Below are 16,764 nucleotides of genomic sequence, written 5' to 3' on the forward strand. Positions count from 1 at the left end.
ACTGAAATATTATTATTATTATTATTATTATTTACATTAAATTTGCAATATTTTCTGTTTTATTACTATTTATGTATTTATTATATTTCTTCATTTTATAAAGTTTTGGTTTTTGGTTTATTTCATTGTATTTTATTTAACGAGAATGTAATGTAAAATTTTGCCTTTAATATTATATATATATATATTTATTTATTTTTTCAGCCAATATTATTATTATTTATTTATTTATTTGTAATAATTACCTCTGTAAAACGTTTTTGGTTTGTAGAGTTGGTTTTTAACTAGAGGATAACAGTATATACTTCAACTTGTAAAAACCTTTTGTGTTGTTGTAACTTGTTTTAATATATATATGTAACTTATTTTACTTCTATAATGTGACATTTATTCAAGTGAAAAAGAACTGAGGACATCTCGACGCATCCTAATTGCAAATTTTTCTAATTTTTAATACTGGCAAAGTTTTATAAATGTTGGATCTCCCACAGAAGTAGCCTTAGCAATTATTTGTCTATTGGTCAGGTGACGTCATACAAAAGTATATATTTTTGTCTTTAGGATCATGTGTACTGATGAACTGTGCTCACGTGAAAAATGATCATGTATTCAGAAAGAAAATATTGACTGCAAGTTATCCCTTGACGTTTGTAGCGCTCCACAGTTTAACAACAGGCATATGAAACCTCTTCATGCTTCAGAAATGTTTATAAAAGTATGTCAGGCACATTCAGTCCAGTACTGAACGTTTGTCCAACTTGAAATAGTTTTTTATGTCTTTGCACATGAGCATGCAGATGACATCGAGACGTGGATGACCAGAGTGGAAGACATGGTCAAGAGAGTGACACAATGGAATCCTGGATGGCTTTACACGTCAGTTTCAGTAGTCGTGTCACGCAAGACAGCGGTGCGGTGATGATACATGAAGAGCCTCAAGAGCATGAGTAACGCATGCGAGTTCCTGTCATGCTCTGAGTCACGTCCAGGAAACAGTCAGCCCTCCAGCACAGGCGCAAAGTGCGGAAAAGAAAAAGAAAAAGTGGTTAAAGTGTGGACAGGTCAGAAAAAATGCCACCTGTAGACCAAAAGAGAAGAAAGAGACAGAGGCAGGAGATAGAGGTCCATTAATACCAAACCCAGATCATTCACTTCCTTTTTATTCCCTCATCCTAATGTTGAAATATTTAAAAATATATGTCAAATATTTATAATTATAATGTCATTTTTATTAACCCAAAAAAATGAATACACACACACACACACACACACACATTTCTTTTAGACTTTTCTCAATATTCTGAAAAAAAAAAAGACTTATAAAATAATTTCTGTTTTGAAAACTACTTTTTTAAAGTGGAAGATACTCAAAAAAAAAGTTTTTTTTTTTTTTTACTTAAAATGTACAAATAAAAATATAATTGCAACTTTTTGCAGTCTGTTCTTAGAATATTTAATTTATTTATTTATTGCACTTGCAAGTTTATTTCTCAAAAACTAGAATTTGCTTCTCAGAACTAAATGTTTGTGTCAACCAATTTTGCAATTAGATTATTATTATTATTTTTTTTTTCGGAATTGCAAGAAAAAACAGTAAGATATAAAGGGTTTTTTTTTTTTTTTCTGTGGAGGAAACGGACATCCATACAAAACAGACCTGGGGTTATGCAAGATAAACTGACCCATGTCTGGCCTGAAAGATTAATGTTATAGTTGCAAGTCTATCCGTACAATAAAAACATTATTTGTTATGATTTCACAGCATTTTCATCATGAATCAGAGTGCTATAGTAATAATTTCCCTGGAAATAATTTATTAATAACTGGCCTTTCATGTGTGTTTTTCCAGGAAAGGTTTGGCCTGCCATCAGCAGGATTTTCCCTACTGTAACTAACATTTGTTTAGTGTCTTATAAGGAAGCGCAAAACATAATAATATCCTCTAATTTAGAGAAAAAGCTTGAGACGATGTTGACATTGAGGTGGTTACTGGGCAAACAAGTTTGCACTTATGACAAACTTAACCTATGAGAAATGTAATTACGTCCAGTATACATCTCAGAGGAAATTGCTTGTGTAAAGTGTAAACCTTGTTTCAGTTGTTCCTCCAAAACTGATAAGGAAAACATTGGTAATACTTTAGTTTCGGGATAAATTCTTACTGTTAACTTGCTGCTTATTAGCATATAAAGTATATTACTAGCATATTGTCTGTATATTAGTTCTTATAAAGCACATATTAATGTCTTATTCTGCAAAACCATATTGTAGATCCTTAATCTGACCCCATATCTAAACTAATATTAATAAGCAGCAATCTAATGTGTGACCAAAATATCAAGTGATATTTAATAATAGTTTTAACGTAGATTAATTACAGTGCTTTGAAATAATTTGGGCTGATTTGACTTTGGTTTTGTAATAATCTGATTAGAAACTATTCATATTCATAAAGTATATTCATATTGAGATTTTGGTATCTTGGACACTAGATGAGAAAGGCATACAATATAACACATACAGTGATATTTGGTGCACACAAAATTAAGAATAAACCAGTACTGCTGCATCACAAAAGGTCACCAGGTCACTGGATAAAATGACAATCATAATGCACAAAATTACTCAGCATTTACTTCCTGTGTAACTCAACATATGCTGAGAGGCGGAAACAATCACCTAATGCTCAACAGGAAATCGATCGGAGGCAAACCACCACATGTTTGACAAGTATTTCACGTAAACTCGGTTTCTCATTTTGTGGTTTGAAAGCATAACAGAGGCTAGAGGCTTTTCCATGCTCTTATTTATAGACATTTCCTATTTTTTCAGTTCACTGAAGTCACCAGACGAGGGCATCAAACACATAACCAGATCTGAGAGGAACCTTCCCTATGACATTACAAACAAACCACACTGGACAATCCCAAAATTGTCAAGGACAAAAATAGTTTTCTCATATCCTGCCCAGTATGGAGCTACACTATCATGCCATGCAAAGAAAATATTTCTCTGCGTCTCAGCAAATATGTCTAGGCAGCTTGTGTGAGTGATTACAGCTGATGGATTCCAAGTTCTCTGAAAGGTTAGAAAGTTTTTGTGCCACCTACTGATGCTTTTCCATTCCATTTTGTCAAAATTGTGAAATAAAATTTAATCTGAAATAACAGGAAAACAGTATCACTCCACTTCGTATCGCTTCAAAGATTTGTTTATTACTTATAAAATTGTGCAGATGGGCTCTTTTAGGCTATTGATGGTGTGGACACGTGTCTGGAAATGGAGGGCTTTAAGCATCGATCTTTGTCTAAAAGGATGTGCAGTCAGGTCACCTCCTCACCCCTCTTGACCCTTGATCTTCATGTGAGCTGGATGTTGATGAGTGCTGGCTGGATATCGGATATCCTGTCACCAATTTCCAGGGCTGACCGTATTAATTAGTGGTAATCATCACTAAAACTATTGATTATAGAGTTTCTTTTACATTTTGAGAATTTTTTGTCATGAATGTTGACAAAATGGTTGAAAGTGTGTCATAAAGATAATATTTTAGAACAGGCCAGTAAGCAGCAGCTACCCAAATCACCCTAGTAACCACTTAACAACACCTTAACATCCACCCAGAACACCTAGCAACATCCTAACACTCACTCAGAGCGCCCAGCAACATCCTAACCTTCACTCAGAACGCCCAGCAACATCCTAACACTCACTCAGAACGCCCAGCAACATCCTAACACTCACTCAGAAGGCCCAGCAACATCCTAACATTCACTCAGAACGCCCAGCAACGTCCTAACATTCACTCAGAACGCCCAGCAACGTCCTAACATTCACTCAGAACACCCAGCAACATCCTAACACTCACTCAGAATACCCAGCAACATCCTAACACTCACTCAGAACGCCCAGCAACATCCTAACATTCACTCAGAACGCCCAGCAACATCCTAACACTCACTCAGAACGCCCAGCAACATCCTAACATTCACTCAGAACGCCCAGCAACATGCTAACACTCACTCAGAACGCCCAGCAACATCCTAACACTCACTCAGAACGCCCAGCAACATCCTAACCTTCACTCAGAACGCCCAGCAACATCCTAACACTCACTCAGAAGGCCCAGCAACATCCTAACCTTCACTCAGAACGCCCAGCAACATCCTAACATTCACTCAGAACGCCCAGCAACATCCTAACCTTCACTCAGAACGCCCAGCAACATCCTAACACTCACTCAGAGCGCCCAGCAACATCCTAACACTCACTCAGAGCGCCCAGCAACATCCTAACCTTCACTCAGAACGCCCAGCAACATCCTAACACTCACTCAGAGCGCCCAGCAACATCCTAACCTTCACTCAGAACGACCCAGCAACATCCTAACACTCACTCAGAACGCCCAGCAACATCCTAACCTTCACTCAGAACGCCCAGCAACATCCTAACACTCACTCAGAGCGCCCAGCAACATCCTAACCTTCACTCAGAACGCCCAGCAACATCCTAACCTTCACTCAGAACGCCCAGCAACATCCTAACACTCACTCAGAAGGCCCAGCAACATCCTAACATTCACTCAGAACGCCCAGCAACATCCTAACATTCACTCAGAACGCCCAGCAACATCCTAACATTCACTCAGAACGCCCAGCAACATCCTAACATTCACTCAGAACGCCCAGCAACATCCTAACCTTCACTCAGAACGCCCAGCAACATCCTAACACTCACTCAGAACGCCCAGCAACATCCTAACCTTCACTCAGAACACCCAGCAACATCCTAACACTCACTCAGAACGCCCAGCAACGTCCTAACATTCACTCAGAACGCCCAGCAACATCCTAACATTCACTCAGAACACCCAGCAACATCCTAACACTCACTCAGAACGCCCAGCAACATCCGTACATCTTCTCAGAACACCCAGCAACTCACTCAGAACGCCCAGCAACATCCTAACACTCACTCAGAACGCCCAGCAACATCCTAACACTCACTCAGAACACCCAGCGACAACCTAACACTCACTCAGAATGCCCAGCAACAGACTAACACTCACTCAGAATGCCCAGTAACATCCTAACACTCACTCAGAAAACACAGCCACATCCTAACACTCACTCAGAAAACACAGCCACATCCTAACACTCACTCAGAACACCCAGCAACATCCTAACACTCACTCAGAACGCCCAGCAACGTCCTAACATTCACTCAGAACGCCCAGCAACATCCTAACATTCACTCAGAACACCCAGCAACATCCTAACACTCACTCAGAACGCCCAGCAACATCCGTACATCTTCTCAGAACACCCAGCAACTCACTCAGAACGCCCAGCAACATCCTAACACTCACTCAGAACGCCCAGCAACATCCTAACACTCACTCAGAACACCCAGCGACAACCTAACACTCACTCAGAACGCCCAGCAACAGACTAACACTCACTCAGAATGCCCAGTAACATCCTAACACTCACTCAGAAAACACAGCCACATCCTAACACTCACTCAGAACACCCAGCGACAACCTAACACTCACTCAGAACGCCCAGCAACAGACTAACACTCACTCAGAATGCCCAGTAACATCCTAACACTCACTCAGAAAACACAGCCACATCCTAACACTCACTCAGAATACCCAGCAACGTCCTAACACTCACTCAGAATGCCCAGCAACGTCCTAACATTCACTCAGAATACCCAGCAGCATCCTGACACTCACTCAAAACATCCAGCAACATCCTAACATCCTCTCAGAACACCCAGCAACTCACTCAGAACACCCAGCAACGTCCTAACACTCACTCAGAACACCCAGCAACATCCTAACTTCCTCTCAGAACACCCAGCAACTCACTCAGAACGCCCAGCCACATCCTAACATCCTCTCAGAACACCCAGCAACTCACTCAGAACGCCCAGCAACATCCTAACACTCACTCATAACGCCCCAGCAACATCCTGACATCCACTCAGAACGCCCAGCAACATCCTAACATTCACTCAGAACGCCCAGCAACATCCTAACACTCACTCAGAACGCCCAGCATCCTAACATGAAAGTGAAAGTGAAAGTGAAAGTGAAGTGACATTCAGCCAAGTATGGTGACCCATACTCAGAATTTGTGCTCTGCATTTAACCCATCCGAAATGCACACACACAGAGCAGTGAACACACACACACACACACACTGTGAGCACACACCCGGAGCAGTGGGCAGCCATTTATGCTGCGGCACCCGGGGAGCAGTTGGGGGTTCGATGCCTTGCTCAAGGGCACCTCAGTCGTGGTATTGAAGGTGGAGAGAGAGCTGTTCATGCACTCCCCCCACCCACAATTTCATCCGGCCCGAGACTAGAACCCACAACCCTTCGATTGGGAGTCCAACCCTCTAACCATTAGGCCACGACTTCCCCAACATTCACCCAGAATACCCAGCAACATCTTAACATCCACCCAGAGCACCTAGTGTCTACTTAACAACACCTAAAACAAACAACCAGAACACCAGCATTTAGAACAGTCTAGCAACCAGGTTACAACTTACTAACTTCCACATACAACTCCTAGCAACCATCCAGAACACTTAGCAACCGCTGAACAAAACCCTCACATCCACCCAGAACACCTAGCAACACCCTGACAACCACCCAGAACACCTAGCAACACCCTGACAACCACCCAGAACACCTAGCAAGCATCTAGAACAGTCAATTAACAAGTTAACAACACAGTAACATCCATGTAGAACACCTACAATTCATCCAAAAAAAGCACAGCATCCACTTAGCAGTTCCATAGCAACTACTTAGTGATGCCTTAGCAACACTGAACACCTTAACCACCATTCGGCAACACATTAATACTCACCCAGAATGCATTAGCAGCATTTTGTTTAGCATTGTTTGCACATAAAGGTAGTCCTGCCACAGACTTAGGCCACTGACCTCCAAGCTTTCTAATTGGCTAACGTGTCAGATTCTATACTGCTGTTTAAAGAGTGATTTCTCAAGATTTCTCATATTATATTTGTCAGGAGAAATCTATTATTTGCATCCACTTTCAAGTTTTTTTTTTAAGTAATGGGCTGTGAACGTCTAAGCTGATTTTATCTTTGCTACCTAAATAATGAGAGCGATATCAGTTTGCAGCATGTGGACGTCCAGATGGACTGGCAGATCAGTACAGTTGCCAACAGCTGGAAGATCCGAGGGCTGCCCTCAACACTACAGTGATATTCCCGGTGGATGAGAGGATGGATACAGGACAAGCCAGCAGCTGAACAGAGAGTAACTCTTCCTGCTCAGGACAGGAAAAGCTACCACTACTTAATCTTATCACTAATAACACAGGCGCTCCTGAGAGACAAAGGTACAGCAGAGAGCGGATAATGAGAGGAAGATGCTTTAAAAATGTGTGTAAATGAACACCCTTTGAAAACTGGGAATGTCAGGCCACTTGAGAGAGGCTTAATCTCTCTGAAAACACTGACCGTACAAAGAGCAAATTTGACTTGAACTTCATATTAGTTCAGAAGCTACCGGATGTCTTGCAATCATTTATAATTTTCAGGGTATGGTTTTCAGGGATTATGCAGCTTGGTTTCAGTGTTTATACAAAGGTATTAATATGTAACATTTACAAGCACGGAACGTACATTTCTGTACGTTTTTATTGATGCTAAAACGTACAATTTACACATATTTCAAAGTTTAAAACATACAAATTGCTACGTATTTTTTAGTAAAAAAGAAAACATTTACAATTTACTTATTATTTATCATTTACGCGCGTGCATCAATCAAACACACCCCACCAGAAACACAGCATTTTGCAATCTGTGATAAATGAAGGCGAGCAATGAGCGTTTGATTATCCTTATGTCGTTTGAAGTGGCAACAGTTGAAAAGTGTGCGTCAGTCTGCGTGGGCTTTGCTGTTTACAGTCACTGGACTTGCTGCTCGGGATGAAGATCGCACAGTAAAAGTTTGGATTTGTGTCTGCTCCTCACAGTCGTATGGATTCGTAAGATTTGGATCACAGTGCACCAAAAATACTGGTTTAATTTCGTAGTAATGTTGCGTTTTTGGTGAATTCTATTGTCAGCCACAGCATGTCGGAGAAATTTTGATTGCAGATTTTTTTTTTTTTTTTTTTTTAAGGGTTTAAAGTAAGGTCTTGTTTAACATTATGTAGGCCTATTCTTGGAAATGAGCTAGTGGCAGAAATCACACAGAACTGAACAAACTTTTATCCTTTCATATTAAGTAAAGAAGTAAAAAAGTTAATAATGAAATTAATAACAAGGGCATTGATATGACAACTAAAACAACAATAACAATAAAATTAATGCAGCGATTTCATAAGGATTAATTTTTAGGTGTCGCCAATACATTAGTTTTGTACGTTTAAATGCTGAAAATATGTCTTAGTGCCTGTAAAAAACTTAAGTAAATGTACATTTTATGGAACCACATTTTACATAGAATACATATGAATTATCATTAGATCGCGTCGGATTATGACATGCTATCCCTTGACTACTTCAGCAGAAACTGGCAGCACACATAACCAGAGCTTCTCTCTTTAAAGTTCAAAACTAAAGACTTCAACAGATTACATGTTTACTTCCCAATTTCGATGTTAAAATGGGCATATCACATAGACAAAAGCAAGCAGCCATGAGGTTTTGGGGAAACAGGCGTCTACATCAGTCTGAGGGATGAATGCATCACAAGGCTGGCCACAAGGCCACTTCCTCATGGATGTGAGAAGAGGGCATTTCCTCTCAAATCTCCACCATTAGCTTTGCCATGTCCACAAAATGATCGAATCCTTGAGAAAACTCTCAATGAATGCATCTTTCAGTTTCAATAAAGAAACTTCTTGTTATGTATGTCCATGACGAGGCAAAACTACGGTAAATTATTACTCAGTTCTGGTCCCTTTACATCCTTATGACAGATCTTTACATCTAGAAAACCTAAGAACTAAGAACCCAAAAACCAACACACCCATCTGAAGAACCTATAATGAACATTACAGCCAATTCAAGAACACTTGATAATGGACCTTTGTTCAAGAACCTTTATTTTTAGAGCGTACAGAGATATTTAATCTTATTCCACCAACCAAGAACACACATGCACCATCCCTCACCATCTCTTTATCCTCCCTTTCCGCTGTTAAACCCAAAATATTACAAATTACATCCAAGCCATTTCAAACCTCCCGAGAGTTCCATCATCTCATCTATCAGTGTCTATCATCTCGAGACATCTCTCATTTTCCCTTTTCTAGGTCATGGGACTGTTGTTTGTCCCAGACTGACAAGGATGCACATATGCAGACTGACTCATTACAACTCAGGCTGGGTATGTTTCCAATTTCCGCACCCCTCCACCCACAAAAAGAAACGTTACCTCCAAAAACAACACAACAAGTGAAGAAAACATGCTGCTAAAAGTTCCCCTCCTTTTAAGACGCATACACACACATCGAGGCAGCTAATGAAAGCCACTCTGCCTGAGACTCCTAAACTCTTATCAGCGCTTTCCTTCCCCTCTGCGCTAGAGCGTGGGAGCGCGAAGCCTGAGCGCGGAGGAGAAAACCTGCAGCCGCAAACAACAGGAGGAAGCCAGTAATCTGAGTCGAGGCGCTCTGAATGATCCCAGGCAGCGGGGGAGGAAAGACAGCCTGAGAAAGCCTGACAGGAATGGCTTGGACAGCACCGAGATGTCACAAAACTCAGTGGAAACTAGACGAGACTTGAAGGAAAAGTTGAAGCGAGCTCTTGATGATGCTTCATGTCAAATCAAATGATAGCTGTTGAGAGGGATCTTATATTAAGACACTCACCAGCAAGTCAAGGGTACATGCAGCGTATCGGACTCTACAGCGTCTCTATGTCCATAATCTTGAGTCTCACGGTGTCCAGCCAGCGCAGTCAGTGTCCACAGCGAAATACATGAAGGAGCGCACACAGGAGGGCAGGAATATCAAGGCTCTTAGTGAAAAGTTTATGTGTGCTCTGTTCATTCAGAGTCTACTTACACTAAGTCGGCAATGCTTCTTTGTGGGAACAACTTGTTTCAGGATTCCCCAAATGTCTGAAGCTGCAAGCAGAGGAAGAAAAGGAGAGGAAAGAGAGAGAGTGTGTGTGTGTTTGGTGCTGAAGGGAGGGCTGGGGGATTCGGGGAGGTGGGAGGGACGCGCTCTAAGGAGGCCGGGGCCATCTATGCCAGACAATAGCAGGAAAACCAACATCAGACGCTAAAAAACAACAGTCCACTTATTAGAAAGTGCTAATAACAACAACAAGGAATGAAATAACAACAGAAAGAATGTTGTTTTTGCACTTCTTTTGGAAGATTTAGACATTAAGAAAAGTCACATATTAAAATAAAAAATCGGTCAAATTCTTTCACCCTTATGTCCTTCCAAACTTGTGACTGTATGTATTTTTTTGAACATAAAAGGAGAAAGCTTGTATATTTTATGGTGATCATGTTAGTCAACCCAACTAAAAAAAATCCAAACCAGTAATTTGTGTTTTGTGATGATATTCAGTTTGCTTTACATGGCAAACAATTCCTTTGTCTTCTTCTTCTTTCTTTTTTTATTATAGAGATGTCATTTTGACATCAAACTTAATATTTTTTGTCAAACTAAGTTTTTTTTTTTTTTTTTTTTTGTGTGTAACTGCAAACGTACTTGTGTACAATGTAATCCCTTTGGCTCTGGTGTCTGTAGGTCATTAGTCCAGCAAAAAGTTCTTGCAGAGCACAAGCTTAGCTCAGGTTACGTTGGTTGGATTTACTTCACAAAATAAACTAGAAATGACAGAAATTTTAACCACAGTGAATTTGCATGTCTGTCTGTTCACTTCTTTGTATCTGTGTGTGTTTCTGCACACACACACACACAAACACACAATGACAATAAAACCTTACTTCCCTGTAACAAGGTTCTTGGGTCACAGCATTACACTAAAAAGACTTTATGTCTGATTGCACACACATCGAGACAAATTTCACCACTTAATTCAATTTCTGAGCAAAGACACTGGGACTGATGCTTTCACAGAGCTGAAAAAATAATCATAAATGATTAGAAAATTTCACTGTAATGCAAACTTAATTTTGCAAGTTTTTTTTTTAAGTTCTGCCACATTTATTAAGGCTTTGCTAATGAATGCCATATGATCCTTTAAGCTTCATTTTCATTATTAGTTAATAAAATCTGTTTCACCTATCTAGCCTTGTTAGCCTGCCATAATCTGCAGTACTAACTTCTGCTTTACATTCTAGGCTTATAAGTAAGTTTTTTTTTTTTATACCAAGAATTTATATTTATTATTAAGTACATTTTGAGCTTTTAATAACACAGATACCTCTGCTTTTACTAAAAATGTTGTGATATTTGACCCAACCATTAGTCGCAGACCATCACAGAGACATAAACGACCATATAGGTTGTTTGTGCAAGCATTTATTACGACCTATATTTACGTTTTAAAGTTAAGCGCCATCTAGCTGGCGTAAAAATAATGACAGTATCGCGTTGCATCTGTCGTCATGAATTGACGTATACCTGTCATGACCAATCATAACGCACGTTTATTTAAATGCAATGTGTGGTCGTTTTACACCAATCTCACAGTATTTCCTACATATTTTACTACTGTAGGTGACTTATTCTTTCAAATGACCACACCTAACCCCACCCCTAAACCTAACCCTCACAGAAATCATGCTAAATTATGATTTATTGAGCATATACATTTTCGTGCACGTCTGTTCCCTGGGATCGAACCCATGATAGCATGATTACATATCATTGTATAACGCAATAATCTACTAACTGAGCTACACAAAACGTTTTGCCTATAGGGGCGCAATTCTAGTATACGCACTGATGGGTCGTATTTCAGGGATTTGGACCAACAAACTATACAAGCATATTGGTTGGAGGACAGGTTGTTATATGACACAGTTATTCTATAATCATTATTATATAGACACAATTCTTGTATGTGTTGTTATAAGTGCATTTATTACATTGTAATAACAAGATTTATAGTCATGTCAACACACACACAAGCCCATGAGGAGTTTCAAAAGAGGGTTTATCTGAAGCCACAGCTGTTAAATATTGCATAAATGCAAGGGGGCCTCAGAAAGCATATGAGTTTCATTTCAGTCATTGAAAACAACAACATGCGTCATTATGAATGGCATGGTGAGCAGAGAGAATGTGGTTATCATTAAAATGACTAAACACACAGATGAGTGTTCTCCAGAGGCCAGGATACACACATACACTCACATGAAGCTATGGAAAGGGGACGGACACACATACACACACACAGACTTTGAGAGGAAAATTCTTTAGATGCTTCCTCTAAGTGTATTAGAGAGACTTGCTGTGACTTAATATCATACACACTGCATTGATCATAGTGTTACGAAGTTAGATCAATGAAAAACATCCTTATCACAATCTGAAATCACTTCTACAAAACATTTTCCCATTACAATGCTTTTATATAACACATTTTCATGTGCTATTTAATTAAGTTTGCAATTCGGTTATCCTCTAAATGCATCTGATGTTCTGAAGCAAAACATATTGCAGGCAAAACTTTCCCCTGCTTTTACATTTGAGAGTCGTTTGCTGTTTTATTGGTAGCGAAAGTGGAATAAATCATGGAAAAAGAGGGAAAAGAGAAGGTTTAGAATAAGATCAGACAAGTGATGTTTGTCTGATATTTCAAACTGGAAAAAAACTGTGACTGTTTTACATTTGTGCTAATTGTTTCTAACTATCCTAAACAACTCAAATCTTGGTTGCGTTCCCTAAGCTCACTGCTGACAAACATATTTAACATTCAAGCCAAACCAAAACCATAATGACCCATTTAATGTAAGAGTTCACCCAAAAGGCAATTCTGTCATTTACATACCCTCAAAAATCAGATATTGAAAAAAATGGTGTTGGATTTACTTTGAATCATTTTTCACTCAGAAATTGCTGTAAATATCACAAATAATTACAAAGAAACTGCAATTAAAGGAACAGTTCACCCAAAAATAAAACATAAAAATAGCCAAAAATGTATATTTTTCCAGCCTTTGTTGAAGAGGTCACAGAAAGGTTATCAATGATTTCCTCAAAGTTTGACTGTTTTGCTATTGCAGGGGATTTTGATATTCACATAGATAATTCAGAAAACAAAACTACAAAATAAATGATAACGGTTCTAAACACCTTTGACCTGATTCAGCATGTGCATGGACCCACACACAAAGGTGGACACACTCTGGATCTAATCATCAGTAGGGGTCTAAACATTTCATCCATTGTTATTAAGGACGTAGCACTATCTGATCACTTCTGTATTTTCTTTGATATATTGATCTCTGCTACCACTGAATCTAGATCTGTCTCTGTCAGAAGTAGATGCATAAACGAGAACAAAAGTGTACTATTTATGGAGGCTATATCTTTAACACCAAGCATTTCTACAGACTCTGGAACTTCTCCTTGATTCCTTCAACTCAAAAGTTAAGAATGTTATTGATGATATTGCTCCAATAATAGTGAGTAAGAAAACAAACAGACAGAAATCAGTTTGGAGAAGATCAACAGCAGTTCAGACTATGAAAAGACGATGCAGAAAAGCCGAGCAGATGTGGCGGAAGACAAAACTTGAAATTCACTATAGCATCTATAAAGACATCCTTCATGCTTTTAATTTGAAACTAGCCACACATAGACGGAATTTCTTCTCAAACCTTATAAACAGTAACTTAAATAACACTCGTACTCTTTTTGCCACTGTTGAGAGACTATTATGTGAGTCTAGGAGAGCATAAGTCTAAGTGGACGTCCATGACAAGCGGAGTGCCACAAGGCTCAATTCTTGCACCGCTCTTGTTTAGCCTGTATATTCTTCCACTGAGTCAAATAATGAGAAATAACCAAATTGCCTATAACAGCTATGCTGATGATACCCAGATTTACCTAGCCTTATCTCCAAATGACTACAGCCCCATTGACTCCCTCTGCCAATGCATTGATGAAATTATGTGCCAGAACTTTCTTCAGTTAAACAAGGAAAAAACTGAAGTCATTTCATTTGGAAAACAAAGATGAAGTGGTCAAGGTGAATGCATACCTTGACTCTAGGGGTCAAACAACTAAAAATTTAAGTCAGGAATCTTGGTGTGATTCTGGAGACAGGCCTTAGTTTCAGTAGTCATGTCAAAGCAGTAACTAAATCAGCATACTATCATCTCAAAAACATTGCAAGAATTAGATGTTTTGTTTCCAGCCAAGACTTGGAGGGACTTGTTCATGCCTTTATCACCAGCAGGGTGGACTATTGTAATGGGCTCCTCACTGGCCTTCCCAAAAAGACCATTAGACAGCTGCAGCTCATCCAGAACGCTGCTGCCAGGATTCTGACTAGAACCAGAAAATCTGAGCATATCACACCAGTCCTCAGGTCCTTACACTGGCTTCCAGTTACATTTAGGATTGATTTTAAAGTACTTTTACTCGTATATAAGTCACTAAATGGCCTAGGACCGAAATATATTGTAGATATGTTCACTGAATATAAACCTAACAGAGCACTCAGATCACTGGGATCAAGTCAGTTAGAAATACCAAGGGTTCACACAAAACAAGGGGAGTCTGCCTTTAGTTACTATGCCGCCCGCAGCTGGAATCAGCTTCCAGAAGAGATCAGATGTGCTAAAACACTACTCACATTTAAATCTAGACTTAAAAGAAGACTTTTAAGAAACAAATCCATCAATAAAACATCTTAAGTTTAAACACTTGTTTCTGGCTAAAATCCATAATATTGCTTCCTCCAATGCAAAAGTCATCTTGTTTGAATCAAGAGAAAATTATGCATATATTTATGCAGACCATTTATACAGCAAAACATATGTTGGTGGATTTTGATGTGTGAGAATAACAGAGAATGGTGTTTTTCAGTGGAGTAAGTGTTATTAAGGCTTTTTGGACTCTCATTCTGACGGCACCCATTCACTGTAAAGAGTAAAGTTCAATATAAACCGTCACATATTGAAAAGATCTGTGTGATTTAGAAAAAATGAAGGAAAAAAATATCACCATAAGTGTCTGCAATGTCTGTAGTGAGTGTATATATCATACCTAATTCATCTTTTTTCGTGAATTATCCCTTTAACTTTTTAGGCACATGGCCAAGAGGTTAAAATAGTGCATTAGCGTGCAAACAATACCGGGGCTTTTTCTTGGTCGATGAACATCCTACGACCAACAATTTTATACCCATTTTGTTTTGTTTGTATATAATCAGATGCTTCCTTTTCCGACAATTCATCCAAGCACTTTAAACAATGAGAGGACAGCGATGGACAGACAGTCAGGAATAGAAGAAAACAATGCAATGCATACACAACATCAGAGAGTGAGACCACATCCCTCATAAACATTTGCCATAGTAACCGCAGGGTCTGGAAAAATACCTAGTCAGGTTACAGGTAATCACTAGCACGCAACATGCAAACACACACTTTTCCAGCAGGAACTATTTGTGTAGAAACCGTAAGATTGTGGTGAAAATGTTTACCGAGGTATGATTTTGAAGGGGACGCAAAGCTGCAAATGCATATAGGAGCAAAAGAGAGCAAAAAGTCTAGAAGTAGGGGTGAAATACCAAGACCTAAGTCACCTCTCTGTCTGTGTGGTCTGAGTTTTGGAGCAGTTCTGACAAGCAACTGGCTCTGAATGGCAGATCTAAAACAACTGTAATCAAATGCTTCAACCAAACACACAGGCACAATGAGAGACATGCAAACAGATGCTCGGCCGTCTCTCAGGGGAGGGCAGAGATGCTGGTGCTGACTGACCATCAGGGAAACATCCTCCCTAAAGGATTTAGTGCTGGACATGATATTCTGATCAGCTAAATAAATGGTGTTCAGTACGATGAACTTCAGTTCCATCACTAATTAATCACAGTTAACTTGGTTAACTTGCGGAGTCCCACAAAGACCTCCACTAGTCTAAATCACATTCCCTCCCAGTGCTAAAACAACTGTTGATGATCAAAACAATCCGAATCACTCCACACAAATCTAGGGTGTCTTCAACAGCACCTTTGTCCAGCTAACTTAATTTTAGGATTGGTCACACATTTTTATATCATCTTCTAAATGTCTTGCAGATTGGGAGTATATGGTGAACCCATCTCCCCACCCAGTTTTGGCAGGACGATGGAGCAAAAATAAATAAAGTGAAGAAAAGCAGCAGAAATCTTTGACAGCGTGAGTTTGCAGGCCAGTGGGCGTCTGAAGGGAACACGCAGCTCATTGAGGGCCCCAAGTTACACAAGTCAGGTTTTTTGTAGGTCACCATTACATCATGGTCTTCACAGAAATGCTCCGAAACACTTTTCATCGTGACCTATTTTAGATAGAGACAAACCTTTGGTTGCATTCTGATGTGTTTTCTCGCAGAGAGCACCAGAGAAATGGCCTGGATCTGTGATACGCACTTACAGGGATAACACTGGTTTTGTTTTTCTTTCCCTCTATTGATACAAGAGTGCAAGCAAGCCCATATGTCACTTATGAGCGGCAAAATGTGCAATGCCTCTGGTTATCAGCGTCCATCCCATCCAATCCATCGCTTTCCGACAGCTGCGTGTTCGTTATTTTTATTTTGTGCAATGCTGTTTCTAAAAG

General features: G+C 39.5%; 1 protein-coding gene across 3 annotated transcripts in view; it reads right to left on the reverse strand.

Annotated features, from left to right (window-relative positions):
* Window positions 1–10,156, reverse strand: part of LOC127945077 (histone deacetylase 7) — a 77,414-nt gene extending 67,258 nt beyond the window's left edge. For 2 of the 3 annotated variants that reach the window (XM_052541636.1, XM_052541633.1), the window contains exon 1: window positions 9,878–10,156. The gene's annotated coding sequence lies outside the window, so the exon portion shown is untranslated. The remainder of the gene's footprint in view (window positions 1–9,877) is intronic. The other variant, XM_052541634.1, reaches the window with a different exon arrangement.
* Between the last annotated feature and the right edge of the window lie 6,608 nt (window positions 10,157–16,764).

This window comes from Carassius gibelio, chromosome A23, assembly GCF_023724105.1.
Source record: "Carassius gibelio isolate Cgi1373 ecotype wild population from Czech Republic chromosome A23, carGib1.2-hapl.c, whole genome shotgun sequence".
In the NCBI taxonomy this organism is placed as follows: domain Eukaryota; kingdom Metazoa; phylum Chordata; class Actinopteri; order Cypriniformes; family Cyprinidae; genus Carassius; species Carassius gibelio.